Genomic DNA, 5,424 nt, shown 5'->3' with positions numbered 1-5,424 from the left:
TTAAAACATTACATGTTTAGTAGGTTAGAAGTTTTTAAGAGGAAACCAGTATATTAAATGATGTCGATAAGATTACACACACATTATTAATGTTTGTGTGTACTTCTCGCAGCTAAAAATGAATAAATCACAATTTAAAGAAGGTATATCAGACGCATAACTTCAAATCCATTTAAATTTCCTTTTTAAATAACGCAGGTTGTTTACAAAACATTATTTTCAGTTTTCTGAAGCTAATGTCCCCTTCATAACATAACACGAATATGACATATCGTCAAGATGCACAGATAGCTAGCGTTTGGGAATACGATGATTGTTCGGGTTTGATCTCCGTGAACAACGGCCATGTCTGAACTCAGAGGAAGAAGCGCCCAATCCCGTGCAGTTTCTTCTGTTGCACCCACGTGGGATCCCTTTGCGGCTTTACAGCTTCTCAGCCAATCACAGAGCTGCATTCATATTCTCTCGACTGCAATTGGACGGTAAAGGTTAAGGCTGTCATTCAAGAAGGTTTGTTGTCAATCAATACCACGCGGGGTCAAGCGCTGACAAATGCCTGTGCTTCTCGCTCTTCTGCCCGTGAATAGTGCCTGGAATGGCTGCTTAATTAGCTTCGAATGGCTTTTCTTTCCAGTTCAAACAATCTGTTACTACCACGTGGTAATGAGAGCCTTACATAAAACAAAGGAGCGGAGCATGCAAACACTTAATAACATAAAAAAAATCCCTTCGCTCGTAATCACATGTTACTCAAATAAAATAGCATCGTTACAGCAGTAATGTATAAGTTGACTTTATTTCTTGAAAAAGGACATACATTAAGAAAATGCAAAATGTTGTCTGAACATGATGGTATTTGTTTACAAACAAGTATTTAGAGAGCAATTACAGCTTTGTTTATCTTTTTTTTTAGAGAAATCTCCTTTTTATTAAAAAATATCGAACTTATCCTATGTTTTTTTTTAGCTATTCCTATTTTATTTATTATTATAGTTTTTACTTTTGTTTACTTGTTTTTGGATTTGCAGATCACATACCTTTTATTGTTGTTTACTTGTTCTTGTATTCACGTATTACATACTTTTTCTATTTAGAGAGCAATTACTGCTTTGTGATTATTATTTTTATTTATGTTTATCTAATTTTTTTTAGAGAAATCTCTTTTTTTAATTAAATATATTTAAATATATTTAAATAAATATAATATAAAAAAATATAAATATAATTAAATATATTTTAATAATTTATTAAAATATTTTTTTAATAAAAAAATATCTAACTTATCCTATGTTTTTTAGCTATTCCTATTTTATTTATTTTGTTTACTTGTTTTTGGATTTGCATATCACAGACCTTTCTATTGTTGTTTACTTGTTCTCGTATTCGAGTATTACATACTTTTCTATTTTATAATATGCATATCAATATAGATAATATACAATAAACACCAGGGTGGTCTTGTAGAAGAAGAAAAAAAATGCAACGCACCATGAATTTGCTTAATGTTTATTCCAGGTCTGGGACTACTTACAGCTCAGTGATGTGAAGTCTTTAGTATTTATGGACTGTGGTTTTGGTTTTGAATCGAGGGTGTCATGCATAGAGACACACGTCATGTTCTGTGGTTGGCCTGTGACTGATATTCTTGATTCTGTCCATCCTTTTGATAAAAAAAAAAAAAAAATCAGGGGGGCTTATCAGGGGCTGTTCTTTTGGCTGAAAGAGAAGGAGAATGTATGTGTGTGTGTGTGGGTGTCAGAACTGGCAGACTAATCTCTCCCAGGCAACCCCCCATCCTCCTCAATAGAAAGTGCTTGGATTTAGAGCAACAAAAGACTAGGCCTAACCCCAGGGAGAAGGCCAGGGCCCCTCCAACCACACAGACCTCCTCACTGTTTATTTACACGGAAACCCCAGCCACTGTGAAACTCCCACCCCCAGAATTTACACATGCCACTATTTGCAGAGGTGCTTTTAATTCTTTGCAGAACAAGGTTCGCCTGCCCCGTTCTCAACCTGAGCCGCTGCCCAGTTCCCACACGTACACATATACACAACATAAACACATGACTGAATACAATCCAGCCACGCTCCGACGTTTGAGCACATATTCCAGTGATTCAGATCGTCTTGTGTGTTTCGATGTTCCATCGTGGATGGCTCTTTCCTGTTCTGGCTCATCTGTAGCTAGTATAATGCCAGTTCATAAGAAGGCTATACATCTTGTGAGCCCTTAATGTTTGCATGCGCGCTGAAAACAAGGCACAGATAAATAGTCGAATCTGCAAGAGCATTCATCACCATCCGATTGGTGCCTTATGCAGATTTGCTCAGTATGTGGTCATTAATGTGACGCACATAAGAAGCCAGGGTGAAATGTAAACTCTCAGCCCATAAATGAGTAATGCGCTCTCCACCATATTCAATTGGAACGTTCCCGCTCACGGAGCATAAAATGGAGGGCTTATTTCCGTGATGAGTGAGTATTGTGCCGCAGCGCTGTCTCCAGGGCTCTGACATGCTTGCGCCTTGGTACCTAAAAGCCAGGAGAACAGAGAGTGCAATCACACACACACGCATTCCAAGCCCACAATGGGCCTAGTGTGTGGTGAAGGGAATTGAATGGCCCACAGTGTATCAGGGTGACTCGTCAGGCTGTAATCAATGCAAACAGGATGAAAGGCCTTATCAAAAGGGACAAATGCAGACATGAACAGTGTCGCCAAACAAAAAGGGATGGAGCCGTTGGCAGAGGCTCCGGTCCAGGCTGAATGCAGCCAGCAGCGGGGAAACAGAGCCAATTACTACTCTGAAATTCTAATTCTCTGACATCAACAGCCACTCATTGATATCTTAAAGCCTCAAGTACAGGCATTAGCACTATACGTGCTGCAAGCTAACGGAAATGCATTGTCTCCGCACTGCACTCTGATAGTCAAATTATTTTATACTTTGGCTGAATGTGACTTTATGATGATTAGTCATTAGGGGGTGTAACAATATATTGCAATTTATTATCTATTCTGATGTGTCACCATTGCCCTGTGCATGAGGGAGTAGGACAAAGTCCAAGCCTATTCAAGATCAATAAAGGAGTAGTTCAAGGTCCAAAAGACAGTTTCAGTGCAAACTGCAAACTGTTCAAAGGGCTTTAAACGATTCTAGACGATGAATAAGGGTCTTATCAAGCGAAACGATCGCTGATTAAAAAAAAACCCCACAAAGTTTAAGTTTTAATCAACTCAAATGCTCGCCTTGCTTTGTTCTGTGACGCACGTTTGTGACTCTCCTGTTCGAACTCGTTCATCAAAATGAATGAATCGTTCTCTGAGTCAATCCATTCATTGCGTTCTTTGAACGAACCAAATGACACGAAAAAAGATTAATTCATCTTGATGAACGAGTTCGAACAGGAGAGTCACAACGAACCAAACGACTCGGAAAAAGATTCGTTCGTTTTGATGAACAGGTTCGAACAGGAGAGTCAAGACGAACCAAACGACTCGGAAAAAGATTCCTTCATTTTGATGAACAGGTTCGAACAGGAGAGTCACAAACGTGCGTCACAGAACAGAGCAAGGCGAGCATTTGAGCTTATAAAACTTAAACTTTGTTATTTATTTATTAAATGAGCGATCGTTTCACTTGATAAGACCCTTATTCATCGTCTGGAATCGTTTAAAGGCCTTTGAACAGTTTGCAGTTTGTACTGAAAGTGTCTTTTGGACCTTGAACCATTTGGTTCCCACTGAAGTGCATTATATGGAGAAAAATCCTGGAATGTTTTCATCAAAAACCTTAATTTCTTTTCGACTGAAGACAGAAAGACATGGACATCTTGGATGACATGGGGGTGAGTAAATTATCAACAAAAGTTTTTTCAAAAGTGAACTACTCCTTTAAACTTAGCATTTTTAATGAAATGCTCTTTTGTTTACCAAGTATTCATTTAGAAAAAAAAAACATTCAAATGTATCTCTAATTTAGCTTCGTTCAAAGCAAAGTACCATGAGATTAGTATTGTGCATCGAACCAGGTCATGTGACGAGTATATCGTTACACCTGGCAGTCGTTTAATTTTGGTATCGTTTTCTCTGGCTGTCGCTAATAAACGCAATCCTACTCATTTTGATATCACTTCAAGCGAAGATTTCATTACATGCGAGTGACTGAAAGCTACAGCTGCCTTAGCAATTTGCTAGAACCGCCAAGGGTAAAACACTGGCAGAATGAACAGTAAAGATCCCCCAAAACCTCTCAACCACAATGACCTTCTCACCGTGTTGTCGTAAAAATCAATAGCCCTGTCTACACAGCTTTAGTAGGGGCCTAACGGCCAAAGAAACGCCTCTCGCACACACTCCCTCCGGCCTGTTAATATTTCACTACCAGTCAGATGGTCATTTTTTCCTCATTTGGAGGATCTGTTGAGAGTATATTCATATCCTCAGAGCAAGGGTTAATGCTATTCAGCCTCTGACAATAAAATGCTACAATGAGTCCCGTTTTGAGAACACAGCCGCATTAATGACTATTGTGCGCAGCGACTGACTCATCTGTCAAGAGGCTTGTATGCTCCCATTTACAAAGCCTCTCCTCCTCCATAATGGTAACGGCCATCATTTATTCCGCTCAGGCTGGCAGACTGTGTGATATCAAACCCTTGAAGTCTGACCTCCTGTCAGGCATTCTTCGCAACAAAAAGCTACTGAAAGCCTCTCTTGTGCCATCGTTGATTAGCAATCCATTAACATAGAGCATCACGTAGCTTCAGGTTAACCGCAAACCAGCGAGACGATGACACTTGAGAATCATTTTTTCCCCCTCCTACGAAGGGATTTCGGTGTTGTCGTAAACAAGGCGCGACCCCCTCCGCTCTCTTGTTAGCGTCAAACCCGTGGCTGCAGCGGCAAAAGGGCCCTCTGTTATCCGCGCTCTCGTCTTTTCTCTTCGAGTCACATCTCACTCAGATTAGGCCAGAGCAGAGCCGTTAGATAATTGCTAGCGACACTCACTTCGGCATTTACATCAATTTCACAATGAGCCGCTAAAGTTCCCAGAGCCTTTCCTTTGAACTCCCAGAGCACAAACCGCTCCGTGTCTCTGTTGGATTCGGTCGCTCTCATTAAAGTGGAGAGGGATTAGTCACTGGGAGGGAGATTTTAATGGAGTATTGTGTCATTATTATTCCACACTGATCAACAAGGTCCTCTCGCTCGCCACTGTTCCCCCAAACAACCCCTGCTGGAGATTCTCTCGCTATATTTCTCTTAGGGGCTGGCGCAAATTGTCCCCAAAGGATGAAGAACACAATGGGCCGTAATCAAGGTGTAAACCCGCCACACCTTACAAGACGACGCCATTAGCATCTTGCTTCTGTTTTTCACACGCCTCCCCCTCTCTGTTCACAACATCATTGTCAGT

This window comes from Pimephales promelas, chromosome 10, assembly GCF_988280905.1.
Source record: "Pimephales promelas chromosome 10, fPimPro1.hap1.1, whole genome shotgun sequence".
NCBI lineage: Eukaryota > Metazoa > Chordata > Actinopteri > Cypriniformes > Leuciscidae > Pimephales > Pimephales promelas.
This window is presented reverse-complemented; position numbering follows the sequence as displayed.